A 25,367-nucleotide genomic window follows, 5' to 3' on the forward strand; every position below is an offset into this window, starting at 1 on the left:
CAGGTCTTATCTATGTGCAGACCCAGGAGGGAGGAGGGAGTCACTCTCTGCTGCTGACACCTGACCTGCCTGTGCCCTGCTGCTGATCTGTTGGTATGAGAAGAGGGGGGAGGTGCTGGGAGAGAGAAGAGATCCCTGAAGCAGGACATTAACCATGTCCTAATCACTATAAGAGGGGTCTTCAGAACACCCCTTCGCACGCTATTATAACGTTATAGGCACTGCACACAGTGACATTTGTGCCTCATTGCCTGGTAGCCAATCACAGACTTTGCTTTATAAGCACATCTGTGATTGGCTGACAGGGAATGCTATGCCTTTGTCCTCTATGCTCTGGTGCCACAGCTTGGAGTGGGAAGCTTCAGCAGAAGATGACTGTGTGTGGTCCAGACTGACAGGATGGTAAGACACGCAGCCTCTCCTGTGGAAGTTCTGGAATAGCATTGTTTTAAAGAAATCAAAAATTCCTATATGAGCATGTTGGCAGCAGTGGTCACCTGCGGAAACTAATAATAATAATAATAATCTTTTTATTTATCTAGCGCCAACATATTCTGCAACACTTTACAATTCAGACAATTTCCAGACATTATCGACACTGTCCCCATCGGGGCTCACAATCTACGTTCCCTATCAGTATGTCTTTGGAGTGTGGGGGGAAACCAGAGAACCCAGAGGAAACCCACGCAAACACAGGGAGAACATACAAACTACTTGCAGATGTTGTCCTTGGTGGGATTTGAACCCAGGACCCCAGCACTGCAAGGCTGCAGTGCTCACTGTGGTGCCACAGAACCCAGAAGGGTGCATGGATGGACTTCTCCACAAGAGGCCCTCACTCATTCCAACACCTCCACCCTACCACCTCAGGCCAGCAGAGGGAGCCCGTTAGGTATATATATAGGGAAGGTGGAGCCTGGCAGCTCAGTTTGAGTTTAGTTGGAGTTAGAGTTTAGAGGCAGAGCTCAGAGTTGTGCAGAGAGCATGCTGATGCTCAGAGAGCAGCGAAGAGGCAGCACGCTGGCTGCTGTGCTTAGGCGAGCCAAGGCCTACAGCACGTGTGAGGGCCCTGAGTGTGGCCGAAGTCAAAAGGAGAAGGAAGAAGTAGCGAGGGGGCAGAGGAGCATACCAGGCTCACCCCGAGATATATACCGGACACCGGGTCCGCGCCTACGGGGACCCTTTATACCCAGTAGGGACCACCGGAACCCCTGGAGGACTACAGGTCCCAGGTTTACCAAACACTGACTACAGTACCAGGGCTAGGAGTCACGGAGGCTCCAGCATCCAGGGAGAGTTATCTCCAAAAGAAGGCCCTTCGTCCGGAGTACCCTGGACCGTGCCTGCAGCATCACCAGTAAAGGTACTGAAGCTTACCCCGTGTGAGTGTCCGTCTTTCCTCCGGGACTGTCCTGCCATCTCTCTCCTGCACCACCATCCATTACACCCCACGCTGCCCTGGAGCTAGCTCTACCTGTGGAGAGCCACATCATCCCTGCTGCCGTAAACCAGCTCCAGAGGAGCTCCGCAGCGGCAGCCCCCTTTCAATGAACACATGCGGATTCACCTGCGTGCAGCGCTTTGGACGCAGCATATAGTATACTGCGTTCAAAGCGCTGCCAATACCGACCTTGTGCACATACCCTTATAGTTTATGGGCTGGTGGGGTTTGTGTGGCAGGGCTGCTTTTTTGACCCAATCCGGCCCTGGTCTGGGTGCCCTACTGCTACAGGCAATACACGTGAAGGAGACCCAACTAGGAGTCTCCACATTTCAAAAAATTAGGGGCAGACAACACCAAAGTGGCATCAATTTCACCAGAGTAGAATTAGTTTAAGGGAGCACTGACACCCCTTCCACTACAGCCAACCCAGTAGATGGAGACCCAATCAGGAGTCTCCACATTTCCAAAAATTATTGTTAATATCATCAGCAGCAACAGCAGTCACAGAAGCCACCAGCAGCGCTGAAGACATGTTCTGAGAGAATGTTGGCTGCCGGGCATGATAAAACCTCCAAGGACTGTTAGGTGAGCTCGGGCCACTCTTCCATTTTTGAAGACCAAAATGTAAAAGGGTCCAAACCCTCCCTGATGGTTTTGATATTGAGCTCGAGATGCTCCTGCACCTCTCCATTTGTTCACCATTTGTCAGTACTCTGTTGTGCTGGTGGAGCTGGTCTAAAAATGTATGAAAGGACTCACAGAAATTGCTTCTGCCACTTACACTGCTGCTACTGCTGCTAATATTTTTGCATTGACGAATTGACGTTCCTGAGGTTGGAAGTCTAGAGCTGCGATGCTCACTGTGTGTGTCACTGCTGTCTTGGGGTAAACCTATCTTAAAGTTGTCTAAAGCATGTTTTGATACCCCAAAATGCATGGTACCTTTCCACGTTGATCTAACAGAGTGGCAACCAAGTAGTCAGCATTATTTGGAATCCTAACTGAACGGGGATAATTTTGCAGATAGTACAGCAAGAAGGCTCTCATGTGTCGGGCTCTTTCGTACATTTCAAGCCCATGGTGTGTTGGTGGCTGGGTAACACTGATGCTTGTTTCTTCTGTCCCCTCCTGCTAACGACAGACAACAGAGAGGGGATCTTAATCCTCCTCATCTCTTGACTGTTGCTCACCCATAACCTGTTCCTCCTTGTTCTTCTTCATTTGTTCCTCGGCTCCTGCACCTTCACTAACAGTTTGTCTGGCAACACGAGCCCCCCCTCAATTGCTGTAATACACCCTGCCTTGGCACCCGCCTGTGTTAGGACAGTGTGGAACTTAGAGACATTGTTATCCCTTCTGCATCCTCCTCTACTTCCTCCTCTTCCTTTTCCTCCAGGTTCAGTAGAGACAGCCATTGCTCAAACTGGGTAGCTGTCAACAACTCTTGACCTGTGTGACTGTGATCTCCAAGACATATTAATTGTAAGACTGCCTGATTGTGGTGAGCCCTGGCTGCGTAGTACGGATGTGGTGGGGATTCTCTCTGCACTGTTGGAACACGTGTCTCATTAAGGCAGCGGTTGAGCGTGCAGGTGGAGGCCCTAGAGGAGGTAGAGGAGGCTGAAGCAGTGGAGGAAATGTTAGATACAGAGGTTTGTCCCACAAGGCTTGGGGATTCCAAGACTTGTGGAGCAGCCCCTTCCCTGCCTGCCCCTACAGCCACCAGATGGTCCCAGTGCCCAGTCAGTGAGATGTAACGCTACTGGCCATGCTTACTCGTCCAGGTATCTGTAGTGAAATACACACTGGCAGACATACATTTAGTCAAGGAATGGGTGATGTTGTCTGCGACATGCTGGTATAGCGCAGGCACAGCTTTCTTAGAGAAGTAATGCCAACTGGGCAACTGGTGCTGGGAGACTGTGACAGCCACCAGCTTTCGAAAACCATCTGTATCCACCAGGCGGAAAGGCAGCATTTCTGTGGCCAACAGATTTAAGATGATGGAGTTCAACCGCTTAACTTTGTCAGGTGTAGAGTGAAACAATCTTTTACATGACCACAACTGCGAGACCGAGGGTTGGCTGCTGTGTTGAGAAAGGATGGATTAGGGTGAACCGGAAAAACTGCTGGACCATGAGTGAGGTGCAAGTGGAGATGATATGGTGGATTGAGAAGATGTGGTGTGCTCGGTGAATCAAAAACAGCTGGCACGTCCACTTCCATTACAACTTACAGGCTCTCACTCAGCCTGACTGGAACGGGTGAACAAGTGGAGGTTCTGAGGCCAGAGACCTGTGTGACAACACTTGGCACGGTAATGGAGGAGGAAGAAGCAGGAGATGCAGTTGATGCAGCGGCCAATGGTTGGTGAGGCCCGCTGGTCTGCTTTTTATCGCAGTGGGATTGCCAGACTAATGCATGTTGATCGCGCATGTGATGGTTCATGCATGAAGTAGTCAAATTATTGCAATTTTTCCCTCTACTGAGTTTTTTGCAAAGTGGGCAGATAATTTGAGTTGGCTCTTTCTTTGCTGTCTCAAAAAAGGCCCAGGCTTGGCAACCCTTGCCACCCCTGCGAACTGCAGACCCGCAACCGCTGTTGGCCACAGCCAGAGTTGTGGCTGAAGATGCAGTGCTTGCCGTGGTTGCATTACTTTGTATCTGTGTGGTAGGCTGCAATGTAAAATGATCCACAGATAAGGGATCACCATATATAACATATGCCCCTATTTAATTTTATAGTTAAATAGTAACAGCACGCTGTTACCAGATAGTGAACTTATGACCTACACAGAACCTGAAATCGCCCTGCCTGTCACGGATGTTGGCACCCTATATAACTAAACTGGCTACCTCGCTCAACAAAGGCTGTCCCTCACTCTCCCTGTTATGCCCTGATAAAGTGAACTAAAACAGGAAAAGAGTGACTTCCTTTTCTAATAGATATGTCTCTAACACATAAATGATGTATGTATACAAGCTAGGTAGACTAGGTAACTGAATCTCAGTGCAAAAAAATTACAAGCTAAGATGTGGCCTGCTGTATGTATCACGGTAACAACAGAAGAAATTCGATTTTTTACTGTGGATGAGTCCTGGGTACAGCAGAATATATATGCCAAATAATTAGAAGCTAAGATGTGGTCTGCTGTATGTATCACGTTACTAACAGAAGAAATTAGATTTTTTACTGTGGGCGAGGCCTGTATACAGCAGAATATATGCACCAAAAAATTAGAAGCTGAGATGTGGCGTGCTGTATGTATCACGTTAGTAACTGAAGAAATTTGATTTTTTACTGCGAATGAGGCCTGGATACAGCAGAATATATGCGCCAAAAAATTAGAAGCTGAGATGTGGCCTGCTGTATGTATCACGTTAGTAACAGAAGAAATTAGATTTTTTACTGTGGACGAGGCCTGTATACAGCAGAAAATATGCGCTAAAAAATTACAAGCTGAGATTTGTCCTGCTGTATGTATCACGTTAGTAACAGAAGAAATTAGATTTTTTAATGTGGATGAGGCCTGGATACAGCTGAATCTCTGTGCAAAAAAATTACATGCTGAAATGTGGCCTGCTGTGTGTATCACGGTAGTAACAGAAAAACATTTATTTTTTACTGTGGAGCCCTGGATACAGTTTAATCTTAGAGCAAAAGAATTACAAGCACAGATGTGGCTTGCAGTATGTATCACGGTAGTAACAGAAAAATTAGAGTTTCAAAGGTGTACTCCTGCATGTAGCACAATATCATCAGTGCACAACAGAGTTATATGCTGAATGTGGACTGCTGTCTCTGGACGACACTAATAGCAAAAACGATTGATCTGTTAGAAGGTCGATTTCCCAACCACACAGGAACCTATCTATCTAAACTATCTGACTTAGAAGCAACCGCCTAGCTAATTATCTCAAAACTCTCCGGATCCAAGAGCAGACTCTCTGCATTATTGCAATGACACAATGGCACTAAAACAACATATCCCCTCTTTATATGGAGAGGGACATGTGACTAAGCAGCCAATGACAGAAGTTCTTGTGTCTGGATGTTTTGGATGGTTCCTGCGCCCTTATTGGCTTACCGGAATCTGCACACATTAAGTTAAGAAAAAAAAAAAAAATAAGATTAACAGCCCACCGCTACTCTGATCTCTCCTCAACCCCTGCTCTCATCAAACACATCCCCCAGCTCATCATACAGCACCAGTACCCTAGCCAAAGCCCTAAAAAATACAGTAGTGGAAACACGATAATTTACTGTACTTTTGCCAAATTGGGCCGGTTTTCAGTAAAAATGCTCGCGTGTCCGATTACAAATCCAAATATGCAATGTTCGTGCCGAATTTGAAAAAACTGAACGTTTTCCGAACATGTTCTTTCATCTCTAGTGATGAACAATACTTTCTTCAGCATAATGGAGCACAATGTCACAAGGTAAAAGTGATAACTAATAGTGATAGGCGAACGTGCTCGCCACTGCTCGGTACTCGCCCAAGCATCACGGTGCTCGACAAGCTCGGCGAGTATTTCCGGGTTGCTCGGGCAGGAACTCGGGTCTACACCCTGCATGTTTGGCGCTCTTTAGATCCAATGAACATGCAGGGACTGCCTGCCACGCACTGTAATGCCGTAACCAAGTTGGTTGTGGATTACAGTGATTGGCTGGCCACACAGCGTCATCAGGTCTATATAAGACCTGGTGCCGCCATGCTCGTCACAGTCTACCCCGGAAACAAGCAGAGTGGTTCTCCATCAGACGTTTCACATATAACTGCATTCCAAAATCAGCCATTTCTCGTGAATGTGGAAAATATTGTCCTCTATTTAAAATGAGCAAGATCCGTGGAAAAGGACGGGAAAGTGGACGTGATGGTGATGGTGCATGCATAGGCCACGGCCGAGGATGTGACCGTGGGCAAGCTGAAATTGTGCCACAACAAACACCCACATCTTGTTGCTCGACCTTCCTGTCACCACTACCACCACCCTGTCTTCCACATGTCTCAGTAGCCATTAGTCTTAACCGCATATTCCCCGCCCTGATCCTCCTTCCTCCCACCATGCCAAGTGCCCGGAGACAACTGATCCCACACTTGGAAACTCAGAAGAGCTGTTCACATTTCCATTTGTAGATTCTGGCCTCTCGCCCGGCCAGTTTCAAGCAAGTCAAGAGGAGAACGCGTGTAGCGATGTCCAAATATTGGAGCAGCAATAGTCACACGAAGGCAACTGCGGGAAAGTGCAATTACTGTCACAAGAGGTGGATGATGATGATGAGACACAATTGCCAGAAAGTCAGGAGGAGGACCAGGTTGCGGAAGTGGAAGACGAGGTGGTGGATGATATAGTAACTGACCCAACCTGGCAGGGGGACATACAGAGCGAAGACAGCAGTACACAGAGGGAGGGAAGCATAGCGCCACAACAGGCAGGAAGAAGCAGTGTGGTGGCCTCAGACACAAGTGAGAAAGCGTTCCTCGTAACGCCAATATGACGGAAGTTGCCAGTGCAACTGTTAAGTCTTCCTGAGTCTGGTTATTTTTAAAGACTCTGCAGAAAACCCCCAAAAGGCCAAAACTAGTAGCCTGACCATCACCGGCATGATCAAGCACATGGCAGCAAAGCACCCGACTAAGTGGGCCGAACCTCAGGTTCCAGAAACCGTGTCTGCGGGTGACACCACTGCTTGTTCCACTGTTGTGCTTGCATGTAAATCCCCTGTCCTGTCCATGGTGCATGCCAAGCTGCTTCCCGCCCTACACGTATCATTGCACACTCTCAACTAGCACCATCAGCAAGCATGTCCATATCCTTGTCCCAGCGCAGCGTTCAGTTGTCCCTACCCCAGTCCTTGGAATAAAGCGCAAATATGCAACTAATGCCCCACAGGCCACAGTACTAAATTCACACATTTCGCGAATGCTTGCTGTAACATACCTGGCGGCGTTCTTGCATAGGGCACCATCTCCCACTATGCAAGATCACAAACTTGATCATCAGTCCAGTCTGCTAGCCTGGCTTCTTTCCATGCTGTCTGCTTGTCTCTGTTCTGGCAGCTTAGGGCGGCGGCCCGGTCACTTCCTGTTTCTTGTAGCTGCTGTGGGCACACCCCTAATGCGTCCTCAGCCTATCGCTGTCAGTCACCGGATATTTAAACCAGCTTCACCTGGAAGTTGGTGCCTGAGCCACTTTAACATTCACTGTGCTCCTTGACTCTGAATGTGCCAGGTCCTGTTCTGTTTTTCCCTGCCTGTCCACCTTCCTGGAGGCTGTATTCCCAGGCCTGTCTGAACACGCTCCTAGCCTGTTCGTTTCTGCCTCTGGGGGCCGTATACCCAGGCTCGTTCCTGTATTTCGCTGCAGTAACAGTTCCTGTCTGAACTGTCTCCTAACCTGTTACTTGTTTTGTGCATCTGCGGTTTCGCTCTGCTCTGCCTTGTCCACCGCATCTGCAGTTTCGCTCTGCTCTGCCTTGTCCACCGCATCTGCGGTTTCGCTCTGCTCTGCCTTGTCCACCGCACTTGCGGTTTCGCTCTGCTCAGCCCTGTCCACCGCACTTATGGTTTTGCTCTGCTCAGCCTTGTCCTCCGCACCTGCGGTTTCGCTTTTCTCTCCTAGTCTGTACTGGACCCTACCCAGCCTGTGCTCTAACCTGTCTGTTCCTGTATTCCCCGGTGTGGGTCAATAGCCGTGTCCGGGGTCTGACCTGGAGTCGCACCTGGTCCCTCTGCTCGGTTCCTCCCTGTGCACGGCGTCGTAGCCGTCATGCGACCTGGGTCGGATCGGGTTGATACTTAGTTACGCCCCTCCAGGCATTCTCCGATTCATGGCACAGTGGGATCACTAATCACGCACACGCCAGTCAGTCCGGGCGTGTGCATAACGCTTGCACTCGAAATGTTGCCTTTTAGGCTCGTGGAGACGGAAGCTTTCCACAACTTGTTGGCGGCGGCTGTCCCTCAGTACTAGGTCCCCAACTGCCACTAATTCTCCCGGTGTGCTGTCCCCGCATTACACGAGCACGTGTCCCACAACATTAGCCGTGCCCTCAACAATGCAGTTACTGGGAAAGTCCACCTAACCACGGACATGTGGACAAGTGCTTGTGGGCAGGAATGGTACATCTCGCTGATGGCACACTGGGTTAACATAGTGGAAGCCGGGAACCAGTTGGACCTCCGAAATGACCACATCAGTCGCAAGCTGGAAGCACTGTAGGACTGCCTCGGCCAAGCGGCAACAGGCTGTGCTGAAGCTAATATGCTTAGGTGACAAAGCACACAATGCTGAAGAGTTGTGGACTGCTCTGAAAGAACAGGCAGATCTGTGGCTGACACCGCTGAATCTACAGCCAAGCATGGTCATGTGTGACAACGGCCGGAACCTGGTGATAGCTCTGAGGCAAGGTGAGCTCACACACGTACCATGCCTGGCCCATGAGCTTAACCTCTGCTTGTCAAAGTACGCTGCGTGTGTGCCCATTTAAAAAGTCAGCTACAGCTTCTAACGCTCTTGCCGTGCTTCAGCAGCGTTTGCAGCTTCCAGCTCACCGACTAATCTGTGATGTCCCCACGCATTGGAACTCTACATTGCAGATGTTGGGAAAGGTTTGTGTGCATAAGAAGGCAGTTGTTGACTACTAGCATCAACACGGCCATTGGTATTCAGGTCAGACTCCACACAAAAGACCTCAGGAGTGGACATGGATGTCAGATATCTGTACCATCCTCCAAAACTTTGAGGACTCCGCCAAGATGGTGAGCGGTGATGACACCATAATTAGCATCACCATCCTGCTCTGTCTTCTGAAACGCTCTCTGCTCACAATTAAAGAGCATGCATTGCAGGCAGAGCACGATGAGATGGAGCAAGGAACTATACAGGGTGATTCCACACAGCCCAGCCTCATCTCATCCCAACATGGATTGGGTGACAATGAGGAAGAGAAGGAGGAGGAGGAAGAACAGGAGCTAGTTTCCTGTGCTACAGATGGTACTACCTGCACAACTGTCATACCATCTGTTCAGAATGGATGGCCTGAGGACAGGGAGGAGGAGTAGGATGAGGAGGAAAGCATGGTCAGTCATCCTTTTGGAGAGGACACAGAAGTCTTGTTGTTAGCAGTCTGGCACACATGGCGGAGTTTATGCTACGCTGCCTTTCCTGTGACCCTCGTATTGTCCAAATTTTAGGCGACAGTCATTACTTGTTGGTGCCACTTCTTGACCCATGTTACAAGGAGAACTTTCTGTCTCTTATTCCCTTGCAGGACAGGCCTAATAAAATGGTGCAGTACAAGAAGGCCCTTGTTGCAGAATTATTTAAAGAATTCCCATCTGAAAATGCTGGCGACACACGTCACAGTTCGTTGGACAACCAAGGAGTACAGGCGAGAGAGACACAAATGCAATCCAGCAGAAGCAGGGGAACACTGTCAAATTTCTGGGACAGTTTACTCAGACCCGCCCATCGCACAGGCCATGAGTCGTGGGGTACTCTCCCAAAGAGGGAAAAGTTTCGAAAGATGCTGAGGGAGTACCTTGCCGACCGTACCAACGTCCTCCGTGATTCATCTGTGCCTTATAATTATTGGGTATCCAAGCTGGACATGTGGCATGAACTGGCACTCTTCGCCTTGGAGGTCCTGGCCTGCCCTGCCTCTAGCGTTTTGTCGGAGAGGGTTTTAGTGCCACCGGTGGAATTATAAACGATAGAAACTGAAAATGCTGACAGGCTGACTCTTATAAAAATGAACAAGGGCTGGATTGGGCCAGACTTCTCAACACCACCGAATGATAGCAGCGGACATAAACTCAAATACAGTGTCTTTTTTTTGGGAGGTCTAACTCTATTCCCACGCACCTCTGTCTTCACACCCAAACATAGGTATACGCTTCCTGATTTTGTCTATTTGCTCTTGTCCTCCTCCTTCTCCTCATCCTCATCTTCCTCATCCCCTTCCACATCACCACTATATCTACCATATCTCCATATCTACGTTTCTTGCAAGGGACATTGAAGCTCTTCCAAATTTTTGGCAGCCGTTGCATTCACTGCATAAGCAAACAGTATGGGAGACCCACTTCCTAATAATGGGAACATTGTTTTCAGGAGGCATTCCGACCTCTACACCTCTTGCAATGTTCCTCCAAATTTTTGGCAGCCGTTGCATTCACTCCATAGGCAAACAGTATGGGAGACCCACTCCTTTTTAATAGGAACATATCATACTGTAGCCCAGCTCTATGTGTCTTTAAATTGTTAGTAGGGTTTTTCCTAAATTTTGGCAGCCATTGGACTCACTGCATACCCTATAACTATATAGCAGACCCTCTCCTTTCTAATATTTTGGCAGCCATTGGACTCACTGCATACCCTATAACTATATAGCAGACCCTCTCCTTTCTAATATTAACATGTCATTACTGTGGCCCAGCTCTATGTGTGTTTAAATTGTTAGTAGGATTTTTCCTAAATTTTGGCAGCCATTAGACTCACTGCATACCCCATAACTGTATAGCAGACCCTCTCCTTTCTAATGGGAACATGTCGTACTCGTTCCTCTGGCCCTGCTCTATGTGTCTTTAAATTGTTAGTGTTTTTTTTTCCAAATTTTGGCAGCCCTTGCAGTCACAGCATGGACATTACCACTATAGGAGACCCACTCCTTTATAATGGGAACATTTTTTTTTCTGAGACCATCCTCTATGTCTCTTAAAAATGGGTGTTGGTGTGCGTCCAAATTTTTGGCAGCCCTTGCAGTCACTGCATACCCAATAACATTATAGGAGACCCACTCTTTAATAATGGAAAGAACAAAGCATAGCCGACTGCTGGCCCTTTAAGAATATTAAGGTTGTAAAAATAGTGTTTGCAACCTTCACAATCCCTCCTTCATGAATGAAAAAGGATGTGTCTGATGATGTTTCACACACCACATGGCCAGTTAAGGTTGTAAAATGTTAAAATGACATTTCCCGATGAATGCATTTGTCAAGGTTGAAAGCAATGCAAAAGTGCAAAAACGCATCAAAAACGCTATGCGTGAACACAGCCCAAGGTGTGGAGGAGCATTTTTGTTTTTGGTTATTTATTTTGCCTTATATACAAGTCATTACCCTGGAAAGGATGTTCCTTAACATATTTCCCAGGAAAATCCATTTTGGTTTAGTTTTTGTATGTTTTATTGTGAGTCCGTAAAAATGGCGTAATACCTCTGACAACATTGTTGACAGCAGTGACCTGGGAGTCAGAAATGCTTTCAGGGGTCTTCCCCATGCTATTCCCATGTCATTTCAGCACTGTTCCCATCAATTTGGACAATTTTTAGGTCCTCTGCAGACCGACAGGGGGGAGCCGCCAGAAAAGAGCTCGAATTTCCCATTGACTTACATTGGGCTTGTTACTCGGACCGAGCACTTGTGCATTCCAATTAGCTTGACCCGAGCAACGAGTACCCGACCATTTTAGTGCACTCTCATCACTAATAACTAAGTATCTCGGTGAAACAAATATTTTAATTTTGGGTCCATGGCCAGGAACCTGCCCAGATCTCAATTCCATTGAGAACTTTAAATCATTCCTCAAAAATGAATGGACATTAAAAACACAGAAATTGTGATAAACTACAAGCACTGATTAGGTAACAATTGGTCAGGATTTGGCCCAGAAGCTGATATCCAGCTGCCAGGGTGAATAGCAGAAGTCTTGAAAAATAAGGGTCAATTATATAAATATTATATAAATATCGAGACTTTATATAAACTTCACGTATATGTCAATAAGAGTATAACAACTTATGAAATGCTGATAATTGTTCTTTAGTAGCCATAGAAACATCTGACTAAAAGATCTAAAAACACTGAAGCAGCTAACTGTGGGAAAACAAAAATGTGTGTTAATCTCAAAACTTTTGGCCCCCACAGTAGTGATTGTTAGTTGTCGCGGGGATACCATGGCCAAGAGAGGACAAAAGATCGGGCCGTCTGGTTACCTGAACTCCTGCACTGGTTAGTACTGCTTCATCATCATTCTAAACAGTGCAGGTTTTCTTTGCTCTGGAATTGCTAGGGTTAATCAGTTCAGTTGATCTGCTGGAACTCTCCATCATGGATTGCCTCAGCTGTTCTGTTTTGGACACGCCCCTCTGTATATATGCTTGCCACTGGCATTTGGGAATTGTCAGTGATAGTTCATTCCGCCTGGTTTGGAGTTTGAGGCCTTTGTAGTTGGCGTTTGAAGAGTTGTTCTGGAGATTTCTGAGCCGAGTTTGTTTGCGTGTTCATCTTCATTCTCTTCTATTTGGTTTCACCTACCTTAGCCTCCCCCGTGTTCCACTCTGTTGTTTGGTGAGTGTATTTTGTATGATTGAAGTTTTCATTTATCCCTTTCTGTCTTCCCTTCTCTGTCTGGTTAGTATAATCCTATACACTTTGGCCTCACACCTTTCTGGGTGGGGGAGGGAACACATTAGGGTAAGTCAGGAGCATAGCAAGGCATGTGACCACTGTGTCTCCACCTTCCGGGGTAATCCGGGGGGACAGGAATAGACTAGGGCACTCCCTAGCATGAGGTATAGGGAAGGAGACACTTTCTCTGATAAATCCTGCAACAGTACTGTGACATTGGCATTGCGCTCAGATTCACATTCCCAACGGGCGTCACATGACGTCTCATAAGCGTTTTGCATTCTTGTGATCACTTTCTATTGCGCTTCTCTCAATGGTCTGAGATCTCAAGTATGTTTTCAGAGATTCTGCTTCAGAAAGGTTTCACATACTGTTTCTCTAGTATGTAATAATAGAACAAGCTGTAGTGAATATACTGAGATGTAAATTTACCTAAGGGTCACCTCACTTAGGAGGTGGAACTTGTAGGTATAGTCAGTACGTTAAAGCTTATTAAAAAAACAATTCTGGAGTCAAATTTATTTCTCTATTGTAAATATCTTATTTTAATGTATATCAAATCCCAGAAATATATAAAGTAAACTGCCATCATCAGATGTGGGAAATGCTCCCAAAAATTCCATACATCTACAACAACCTGATAAGGAAAGATTTGATCATTTTAGAAAACTACAATATGAGTCAAGTCTGTTTACAGCCAGCTACAAAGAGAAAAATCAACTCCATATTTAAAGGCATTTCATCACTGGCAACCTATTTGCCATTGAAGGTGCTGTGCCTAATTTTGCCATTAAGGCCACGGCAGAACTATCAGTATTTTGCCAGTATTTTTTCTCAGGCATGGGAGCCAAAACCAGGTGTGGAACAATCAGAGAAAGGGTATAATATAAACAAGTCATCAATTCTGCATTTATCACCCAATCCTGGTTTTGGCTTCCACTCCGGAGAAAAAATACTGACCAAATACTGATAGTGGGGCCGTGGCCTAAAATATTTTCCCTGCAGTGGCCAATGTCATATTATATGGCAGTCATTCAAGGGTTGGCCATATAATACATGGACTCGAGTGCATATATAAATATATATTTAATATAAATATATATACATATTGTGACAGTGTCACTGGTTTTATATGTGAGGGGAGGTATGTGTCACTCAGGATGCTCTCCTGTGTGAACTAAGACCTACTTTATTTCTGCCAGCATGTTATATGCTGGTGGGTTTACTCTGTTAAAGGGTGTGTGGTTTTATGGGAATGGCAAAGAGGGCGGGACGCCATTCCCCTACCTCCTCTCAGGGTGGGGCTGAGGAATATGTAAAAGCTCTGTCCCTTTTTTTTCCTCTGGAGTGTGGTCTGGAGAGTGAAGTTTCCAGACATTGTTGTGGAAGCTGCAGAGCTTTTCACAAGGACTTTGTTGTGCAGTTTATGCTACCGAGAGCAGGCGGAACCTTCTCACCTATGGACTGAACTATATTTTGTTTTGTTTTTCCCGTTTAACCCAGAGGGGTCTTGTTTATTTTTCCTGTGGAACCCTGCATGAGTTTATGCCATAATAAACCAGCGGAAAGGTAACCTGAGAATGTGTGTACTGAGTCTGCCTCTGGGAGAGCCGAGCAAGTCGTCTTGCCACAATATATATATATACATATATTTTTTTTTTATACAACAGGTGAAATAAATATTGAACATGTCACTAATTTTCTAAGTAAATCTATTTCTAAAGGTGATATTCACATGAAATTCTCACCAGACATCAGTAACAACTAGTGTTGAGCGAACATGCTTGACACTGCTCGGTACTCGCCCGAGCATCACGCTACTTGGGATCTTCGGCGAGCACCAAGCATTTCCGGGTTACTCGGACGGGAGCTCGGGTCTCCACCCTGCATGTTTGGCGCTCTTTACAGAGCCAATGAACATGCAGGGATTGCCAGCCAGTCACTGTAATGCTGCAGCCATGTTGTTTGTGAGCATTACAGTGATTGGCTGGCTGCACAGCATCACCTCGAGTATTTAAAACCGGGCGCCGCCATTTTGGACACAGTCGCTCTGGATCAGACAGTGTAGGGACAGCGCTGCTGATTAAGGGAGAGATATATCCTGCGAAATAGTTAGTGTAGGGTCTGTAAAAGCTGCCAGATCAAACAAACAGTCCTTCTCAGGACTAATATCCATCCCAGATATCAGTCAGGCAGGCAGGCTGTATAGGAGATGCAGTGGTTATACCAGCAAACGCTGCATTACAGTACTTTGTGCTCCTGTTGCTGAAATTGCTGGACTTAGCTCCAGGTCTCGGGGGCCAGGAAAAATCCTTTTTTTTTCATCTAAATCCTCTTGTTTTTTTCCTCCTTCACAAAGTACAAATACACGTCTTATTAACCTTTTGGTCCCCCCCCCAAAAAAAAAAGTGTGTCTCTGATTTTTTTTTTTTTGAAAATAGTGTGGTGTAGGCTAGAGAAACAGAAGCGTGGTTTTGCAGTTCCACAGTTCAAACCTCTGTATTATCCACTTTTGGGCCGTTTGTATCTAAAAAAAAACAGTTTGAGTGTGTCACTCACTGTTCTGCCGCAAATATATATATTTAAAAAAGTCTAGTATACACCAGTAAATTATAACTGTGGTTTTGCTGTTCCACGATAAAAAATCTCTATTATCCTGCTTTTGGCATTTTTTGCCGTAAAAAAAAAAACTAGTAGTGTCTCCCTGATTTTTCAGACACAAATATATCTGATAAAAATAGTCTGGTGTAGGCCAGATTACTAGAACAGTGGTTTTGCAGTTCCACGGGTCAAATCTCTGTATTATCCTGCTTTTTTGCATTTTTTGCTGTAAAGAAAAGCAGTAGTGTCTCCTGATTGTTCAGACACAAATATACCTGTTGAAAATAGTCTGGTGTAGGCCCGAGAAATACAAGTGTGGCTTTGCAGTTCCATGGGTCAAATCTCTGTATTATCCTGCTTTTTTGCATTTTTTGCCGTAAAGAAAAACAGTAGTGTCTCCTGATTGTTCTGACACAAATATATCTGTTGAAAATAGTCTGGTGTAGGCCCGAGAAATACAAGTGTGGTTTTGCAGTTCCACTGGTCAAATCTCTGTATTATCCTGCTTTTTTGAAATTTTTGCCGTAAAGAAAATTAGTAGTGTCTCCTGATTGTTCAGACACAAATATATCTGTTGAAAATAGACTGGTGTAGGCCAGATTACTAGAACTGTGGTTTTGCAGTTCCACGGGTCAAATCTCTGTATTATCCTTCTTTTTGCATTTTTTGCCGTAAAGAAAAACAGTAGTGTCTCCTGATTGTTCAGACACTAATATATCTGTTGAAAATAGTCTTGTGTAAGCCCGAGAAATACAAGTGTGGTTTTGCAGTTCCACGGGTCCAACCTCTGTATTATCTACTTTTGGGCCGTTTGTATGTAAAAAAAACCTGTTTGAGTGTGTCGCTCACTGTTCAGCTGCAAATATATATATTTAAAAAAGTCTGGTATACACACCAGTAAATTATAACTGTGGTTTTGCCGTTCCGTGGTAAAAAATCTATTATCCAGCTTTTGTTATTTTTTCCGTAAAGAAAAACAGTAATAGCTTCTCCCTGATTGTTCAGATTGTTTAAAAGAGTCGTGTGTAGGCCAGAGAAATAGAACTGTGGTTTTCCTCTTCCACGGTTCCAATCTACTTTTTATTACCCTTTTTCTATTGATAGTGCGAGTGTAAGCTATTTTACTTCCTTTACAATGGGCAAGGCGCGTGGCAAGGGACGTGGAACTGGACGTTCTGGTGATGGTGCGTGCAGAGGATGGGGCCGTGGCCAAGGTGAAAATGTGCCACAACCAACAGCCACCTCTTCTCGCTCCCACTTCTTGACCGAATTACTAGGGAAGCACAGAACAACACCAGTATTGCGAACTGATCAGTGTGAACATGTTATTAATTGGATAGCAGATAATACTTTCAGTTACCTGGGCACCACCACCTCCGGTCTGTCTTCCACACGGTCAACTCTTAGTAGCCGTGAGTCTCAACCGCATACTCCTCCTCACCCTGATGCTCCTTCCTCCCACCATGCCGAGTGTCGTCAGACAGCAACTGATCCCACACTTGGACACTCTGAAGAGCTGTTCACTGGTCCATTTCCAGATTTGTGCCTCTCGTCTGCTCCGCTTGAAGTGGTGGAAGAGGAGATCCCATGTAGCGATGCCCAAATATTTGAACAGCCACGGCCACAGGAAGTTGACGCTGGCAATTTGTCACAAGAGGTGGATGATGACGAGACACAATTGTCAGGAAGTGAGGAGGAGGATCGTGGTTCGCAAGTGGAAGAGGAGGAGGTTGTGGATGATCTAGTAACTGACCCAACGTGGCAGGAGGACATGCAGAGCGAGGCCAGCAGCACACAGGGTGAGGGAGGCAGAGTACCCCAACAGGCAGGAAGAAGCAGTGTGGTGGCCGCAGACAGAAGACGGGCAACAGCTTCCCATAACACCAACACGATGGACGTTGCCAGTACAACCTGTAGGTCTTCCAGAGTCTGGAATTTTTTTAAAGACTCTGCTGATAACCTCAAAAAGGCCATTTGTACCACCTGCCGTGCTAGCATCAGCAGGGGTGACAAAACTACCAGCCTGACCACCACCAGCATGATCAGGCACATGGCAGCAAAGCGCCCGACTTTGTGGGGCGAACCCCAGGGTCCACAACCAGTGTCAGCGGGTGTCACCACTGCTTCTTCCGCTGTTGTGCGTGCAATAGAACCCCCTGTTGTGTGTGCAAGGCAATCCCCTGTCCATACTGCATGCAAAGATGCCCTCTTCTCTCAGTCTTCACTTCCTGACGGCACACTGGGTAAACTTAGTGGAAGCCGGGACCCAGTCGGACCTTGGGACGGAACACATCCTCCCCACACCGAGGATTGCAGGCCCTATGTCAGTCTGAGTAGCCCCCACAGTGTACAGCCCCTGTGCATCATCCTCCTCCTCCTCTTGTTCAGCCTCCTTCTCAGATATCACCAAATCAGTTACAAGCTGGAAGCACTGCAGTACTGCCTCCGCCAAGCGGCAACAGGCTGTGCTGAAACTCATAAGCTTAGGTGATAAACCTCACACTGCTTGTGAGTTGTGGACAGCTGTGAAAGAGCAGGCAGATCTGTGGCTGAGACTGCTGAACCTACATCCAGGCATGGTCGTGTGTGACAATGGCCGTAACCTGGTGGCGGCTCTGAGGCGAGGCGAGATCACACATGTACATGCCTGGCTCATGTGCTTAACCTCGTGGTTCAGCTGTTTCTTAAATCATACCCCGAGTTGCCAGATCTGCTCGTCAAAGTACGCCGCCTGTCAGCTCATTTTCGCAAGTCGGCTACAGCTTCCGCCGCCCTTGCTGTGTTGTACCAGCGTTTGCAGCTTCCGTCACACCGACTGGTGTGCGATGTCCCCACACTTTGGAACTCTACCCTCCACATGTTACAAAGGATTTGTGAGCAGAAGAGAGCAGTTGTGGAGTACCAGCTGCAACAAGGCCGTCAATATTCAGGTCAGACTCTACACATAAGACCTCAGGAGTGGACCTGGATGTCTGACATATGTACCATTTTGACAAACTTTGAGGAGTCCACCAAGATGATGAGTGGCGATGATGCCATCATTAGCATCAGTATCCCACTTGTATGTCTTTTGCAACGGGAAGGATCAAGAAGCCGTAGCGGTCGATTACACACAGCCCAGCCTCATCTCATCCCAATGTGCTTTGGGGGACAATGAGGGAGAGGAGGAAGAGCAAGAACAGGAGCTTGTATCATGCGCTGTAGACGGTAGTACCTGTACAACTGTCATACCGTCGGTTCAGCGTGGGTGGCCTGAGGACAGGGGGGAGGAGGAGGAGGAGGAGAGCATGGTCAGTCGTCATCTTGGTGAGGACACTTTTAGACCCCCTGCTACAAGGAGAACTTTCACTCTCTTATTCCTGAGGTGGAGAGGTCTACAAAAATGGGGCAGTACCAGAAGACCTTTGCTGCAGAACTGTTAAAAAAATTCCCATCTGAACACGCTAGCGGCAGAAGTCACAGTTCGTTGCCCAACCAAGGCGTACATGCGAGAGAGACGCAACTCCAATCCAGCAGAGGCAGGGGAACACAGTCAACGTTTTGGGACAGTTTTCTCAGAACCACCCTTCGGACAGACCCTGAGGCGCCTGGTACTCTCTCAAGGAGTGGAAAGTTTAAAAAAATGGTGAGGGAGTACCTTGCCGACCGTTCCAGCGTCCTCCGTGATTCCTCTGTGCCTTTTAATTATTGGGTATCCAAGATGGACACTTGGAATGAACTCGCTCTGTACTCCTTGGAGGTCCTGGCCTGCCCTGCCGCTAGCGTGTTATCGGAGCATGTTTTTAGTGCCGCTGGGGGAATTATAACTGATAAGCGCACTCGCCTGTCAACTGACAATGCTGACAAGCTGACCCTTATCAAAATGAACAAGGGCTGGATTGGGCCAGACTTCTCATCACCACCAAATGACAGCAGAGTAACATAAAGTCAAATCCACTGTGTTATTTCGGAAGGTGTATTCACTTGCACCGCTGCACACCCACACATGGGTGTACGCTTCCTCATTTCGGCTGTTTTATGTTCTTCTCCTTATCCTCAGCTTCCAGCACCACTATACCACCAGGGTGACCGTGGTCCGTGTTGCCATTATTGAAAGTTCCTTCCTCCTTATTTATTCGTACTCCCATGACAGCACCACGAGAGAGAGGATCATGGACAGGAAACCTACAGGTTAAAAAGGGCAGGAACCTCTCTCCCGCCTCAGTTTAGGTTTCCTGTCCATGATGGGAGACCTATCAGGTTCCTGCAGGAGGAATATTGGAGCGGTCTCTTGCCAAGAGGGATAGACAGGGTACCTGAAGCGATGAGGTTCCTCCCCTGGTCGGTCCTCTTCTTCCTGGAGATGCCACAGCAGGGCTCATTGGGGCACCTCCATGTGCGTTGTGGCCAGCGTGACATCCCCTCGCTGGAGCTGGATGGTCCGCTGTATGTGCAAGTAAAAAGTGCCGCATGCGGGTAAGACTCCCCCCACCCGCTTCCTACAAGAGATCGCGGCCGCGCCGGCGGGGAACGTGCAGGCGCGACCATGTTGCGGTGGGCCCATGACGTACTTCCGGTGCGCTGGCCTCCACCGGAAGTGGGCGCAGTTCGCGTGCGGCCAGGAAGTACGGGCCGCATGCGAACAGTAGGGACGCCGGAGGCCCAGAACAATATGGGCGTCCCGAACAGTGGGGTGTCCCGCAGGTGTTCCGCACAACCTGGGGAGGGGGTAGGGGGCAGGAGGAAAAAGAGGTCCCCCCCAAAAAAAAGTAAATCACACAGGTGCCTGCAGGGCAAGTATAAAATAGGCCTGGCTACATGCAGAGGTGCTTCCCAGCCCTTTGTTTTCTCGTAAATAATGGGAGATACACAGGAGCTTTCACCTCAGCAAGAACATCTGCTGCAGGAGCAGCCCTCTGGGGAGCCCTCACAACAGGCGGTACAATGTCGTTCCCGAACCGGGTCCAGCCATTCTACTAAGAAGTTTACCGCTAAGAGCAGGAAGGAAGGTCCTGTCGTTCGGCGTGATCCTCTGCCGGTTAAGAAGGATTCCTCTGCTTCTACGTTACCACATATGCCAGGGGGGAAGTGGAATCTTCGTGAAAGTCCTACTAATTGCTCCTCTTTTTTCTTCTCTGTCTACGGAATTTTTCAGAGCAAGAAATGTTCATTTAAATCAAGGCATAAAGAATGTGCCCTATGTAGCAGCCCGCTCCCTGATGCATATATTAAAAAATTGTGCCAGCCTTGTATTGACAAGGTGATGGTGGAAGAGACCCCGGGGTTTTCTTTAGGCCTAAAAACCATAATTAAAGAAGAAGTAGGCAAGGCCTTGCGTGAGAATTCTGAGGTCAGGCATTCCCCTCAGGACCCTCGACCGGGCTTAGATTCCGACATCTCGGACATTTCTTCCTCTTCCATATCCTCCTCTGATAGTGAATCTGAGAGACAATGTTTTCCTTTAAATGAGGTAGATGCCTTAGTGAAAGCTGTCCGTTCTACTATGGGCATTGTGGACGCTAGACCAGAGAAGTCCCTGGAGGATGTTATGTTTGGAGGTTTAGGTCAAAGAAAAGATCCTTTCCCATGAACACAAAGATTAAGTATCTTATTGAAAGAGAGTGGCAGAAGCCGGACAGAAAGGGCATCCCTCCCTCTTTCAAAAGGAGATATCCATTTGATGATTCCGCATGCTCCTCCTGGTCAAAGGCGCCAAGGCTTGATGTGGCCATTGCCAAAGCTTCAAAATAGGCTTCCCTCCCCTTCGATGACATGGGAGCTTTAAGAGATCCCCTGGACAGACGAGCAGATACCTTTTTAAAAGGTACCTGGGAGACCACTACAGGAGCCCTGAAACCAGCAGTGGCTGCCACCTGCGCATCCTGGGCCCTGATGGTCTGACTTGAACTGATGGACAACCAATTGAAAGAAGGTGTCCCCAGAAAGATCATTTCTTCTCTCCTCCTAGTCCAGGGTGCAGCGACCTTTCTTGCTGACGCGTCTGCGGACTCAGTCAGATTAGCAGCAAAATCATCAGCTCTTTCAAATGCTGCTTGGCGAGCCCTTTGGCTAAAATGCTGGCCGGGAGATGTACAAACAAAGTCCAGACTCTGTACAGTTCCTTGTGAGGGTGAATATCTTTTCGGCCAGACAATGGATGATCTGTTGGAAAAAGCAGGAGATCCTAAGAAGGGCTTTCCATCTGTACCGCTACCCTCTTTTAAAAGATCCTTTTGGAAAAAGAAGTTTGTCCGTAGGCGATTCTTTAGAGAACAGGAGAAATTCGAGGAAAGAGGTCGAAAAGGTAGAGGCCTACTCTTTGGTTCTTCGTCCAGAGATGAGCGGAAGCCAGGGGAACCACAATCCACCCAGGTGGGGGGGGGAGATTTTCATTGTTTTTTCTGGCTTGGGAACGTATTTCACATAGCAGTTGGATTTTGAGCCTAATTAGGTTTGGTCTTAAATTTCAATTTCAAACCCTTCCTTACAAGAGATTCGTAATTGTTCCCTCTAGTTCCTCCCCAGAGCGGCAGGCTGCCCTCATATCGGAAATACAAGACCTAACAAAGAAAAACGTACTGATTGAGGTTCCGAAAACAGAAGAGGGAGACGAATTCTACTCCTCGCTCTTCTTGGTTCCCAAGCCGGATGGTTTCAGGACTATCATAAATTTAAAATCTTTAAATAGGTTTCTTAGAATAGACACCTTCAAAATGGAATTGTTAAAAACGATAATAAAATTGCCTTTTCCCCACTGTTTTATGGTTGTCCTAGATCTTAAAGATGCTTACTACCATGTCCCCATTCATAAGGATTATCAAAAGTACTTAAGATTAGCCATCAAAATTAAAGGGGTGTTAAAACACTACCAGTACACTGCCCTTCCCTTTGGATTGGCTATAGCCCCAAGAGTTTTTACTAAACTGGTGGCAGAAGTGATGGCCCACATAAGAGAAAAAGATATTTTAATAATCCCGTACCTTGATGATTTCCTGATAGTGGGGGGACTCCTTTGCACAATGCGAAGCCCACCTTCAGGTAACAATTTCTATCCTACAAAGCCTAGGTTGGTTTCTAAATTTAGAAAAATCTAGATTGATTCCACAAAAAGCCCAACAGTTCCTGGGGGTCATTTTAGATTCAGATAAGCAGTTATGTCATTTATCAGAAAATTACGAAAATTCAGGGACTAGTGAAACACTGTACAGATAGTCCCTCCATGACACTGCGCAAAGCCATGACCTTATTGGGGACCCTGACCTCAAGTTTTTTGGCAGTACGCTGGTCCCAATTTCATTCAAGGACTCTTCAATGGGATGTCTTGTATAACGACTCACTCCTAGATGGACATCTAGACCGGGAGTTTACCTTGGGCCCTCGCTCCTTACAATCCCTTCGCTGGTGGTTAGTTTACACTAATCTTTCTAGGGGAGTCCCTTGGGAAAATAAACCTACGGCAGTTGTAACTACAGACGCAAGTGCTACAGGTTGGGGAGCTCATTTTGAAGACAGCTTAATTCGGGGAACCTGGTCAGGAAATGAAGTACAGTTTTCCTCAAATGTTAAAGAACTTTTGGCGATTGATTATGCGCTCAATGGGTTCCTTGCATATTTACAGGGCCAGGATGTCCGTATACTCTCGGACAATCAAGTCTCGGTAGCGTATGTAATCCATCAAGGGGGAACTCGTTCAAGAGACTTAATGAGAGTAGCAGACAGTCTTCTTCAAAAAGCAGAAGATCATTTTCTCTCCCTTTCTCCGGTGCATCTAAGAGGAAAAGAAAACATCAGGGCAGATTTTATCAGCCGCAATTCCCTAAAGGAAGGAGAATGGTCCTTGAACCCTCGAATATTCTCCAGGATCGTCGCAATGTGGGGTCTTCCAGCAGTGGACTTGTTCGCGACGAAGTCCAATCGGAAAGTGACAACATTTTATTCTCTAGACCCCAGAGAAAAGCCCCTGGGGGTGGATGCCTTCATGATACCTTGGGAGTTTCCTTTGGCGTACGCCTTCCCTCCTATGGTCCTGCTTCCGTCAGTCCTAAGAAAGATCAGGACAGACGAAGCCAGAGTGATCCTCATATGCCCCTTTTGGCCCAAGAGGCCATGGTTCTCTTGTCTCCGCAAGATGTCAATATCAGACCCCTGGTTCCTTCCGGACATCCCGAACCTTCTTACTCAGGGCCCGTTTCCCATCCTCCAGCCCCAAATCTCCATTTAACGGCATGGAATTTGAGAGGGCACTGTTAGCCAGCAAAGGGTTTTCCTCAAATTTGGCAAACACTCTCTTAAGTAGCCGAAAGCCTGTTACTACCCGCATCTATGCTAGAACTTGGAGAAAATTCCTATCTTTTACTGAATTCAAGATGGAGGATGGGATCCCTATTGGGAAGATACTAGAGTTCCTACAACGTGGGTTAGAACATGGTCTAACCACTAGTACCTTGAAGGTACAGGTGTCGGCTTTAGGGGCCTTATTTGCATCTGATATAGCAGCAAATTATTGCGTAGCACGGTTTATAAAGGCCTCTTTCAGATGTAGACCTATCATTAAATCCAAACCCTCTCCCTGGGATCTAAACCTAGTCTTAAATGCCTTAACTAACCCCCCCTTCGAACCTCTAGATTCAGCCACTCATAAAATTATATTTCTTAAAACAGCCTTGTTAGTGGCCCTGACTTCAGACAGAAGAGTAAGTGACATACAGGCCTTTTCTATATCCCCTCCATTTACCCAAATTCTGGATGATAGAATTGTGTTAAAGCCTGATCCAGCTTTTCTCCCAAAAGTAGTCTCGCAGTTTCATAGAACTTAAGAGGTAAATCTTCCAACCTTTTGTTTCCCCCCTAAGAATCAGAAAGAGGAGAAACTACATACATTAGATGTTAGGAGGTGCGTGCTTAAATATCTGGAGTTTTCACACAATTTTAGGAAAGATAGTTCCCTATTTATATGCCATCAGGGGGCCAGAAAAGGTTGTAAAGCTTCAAAATCCACAATCGCAAGGTGGATTAGAGAGGCCATCTCCCTCGCTTACTCCTCGGGGGATAGGGAAGTACCGGAAGGGTTGAGAGCACACTCCACCAGAGCAGTAGCAACTTCCTGGGCCGAGAAGACGGGGGTTTCCATCGAAGACATATGTAAGGCTGCCACCTGGTCTTCTCCCTCCACCTTCTATAGGCAATATAGATTGGACTTGGGTGACTCTTCTGACCTCACCTTTGGGAGACGGTGCTTCAAGCTGTGGTCCCTCCCTAATCTCCTTTCGGCTCTGTAATTCTCTCGTGGTGCTGTCATGGGAGTACGAATAAAGCCTTAGTTACTTACCAGTAACGGGATTTTTCGGAGCCCATGACAGCACCCTTATATTCCCTCCCTACACTGGTGTTGTTATTGCACTCCCGTAGAGTTATTTCTTCTTTTTTTTTGCACCTTCGGGGGAAGTTACTTAAAGTAATTGGCTTAAAATGAATTTGCTTGGTTGTTATTAACCTTGGCGGTCCTCTCATGCTCTGTTAACTAAACTGAGGCGGGAGAGAGGTGCCGCCCTTTTTAACCTGTAGGTTTCCTGTCCATGATGGGTGGATCCTCTCTCTCGTGGTGCTGTCATGGGCTCCGAAAAATCCCGTTACTGGTAAGTAACTAAGGCTTTTTGTCAGCTTTTGCTTGGAAGGCATAAGCAAATACTATGGGAGACCCACTCCCCAATAATGGGAATAATGTTTGTAATATGCTGTACTGCATGGCTCTTGTAAGGGGCATTAAAACCGTCTTGTTAAGCTACTGGGACCTCCACCACTTTTCCAAGGGACATTAAAACCATCTTGTTAAGCTACTGTGACTTCCACGTCTCTTCCAAGGGGCATTCAAACCGTCTTGTTAAGCTACTGGGACCTCCACCACTTTTCCAAGGGGCATTAAAACCGTC

Source organism: Phyllobates terribilis, unplaced genomic scaffold, assembly GCF_046119375.1.
Source record: "Phyllobates terribilis strain yellow unplaced genomic scaffold, ASM4611937v1 Scaffold_3__8_contigs__length_932513732, whole genome shotgun sequence".
NCBI lineage: Eukaryota > Metazoa > Chordata > Amphibia > Anura > Dendrobatidae > Phyllobates > Phyllobates terribilis.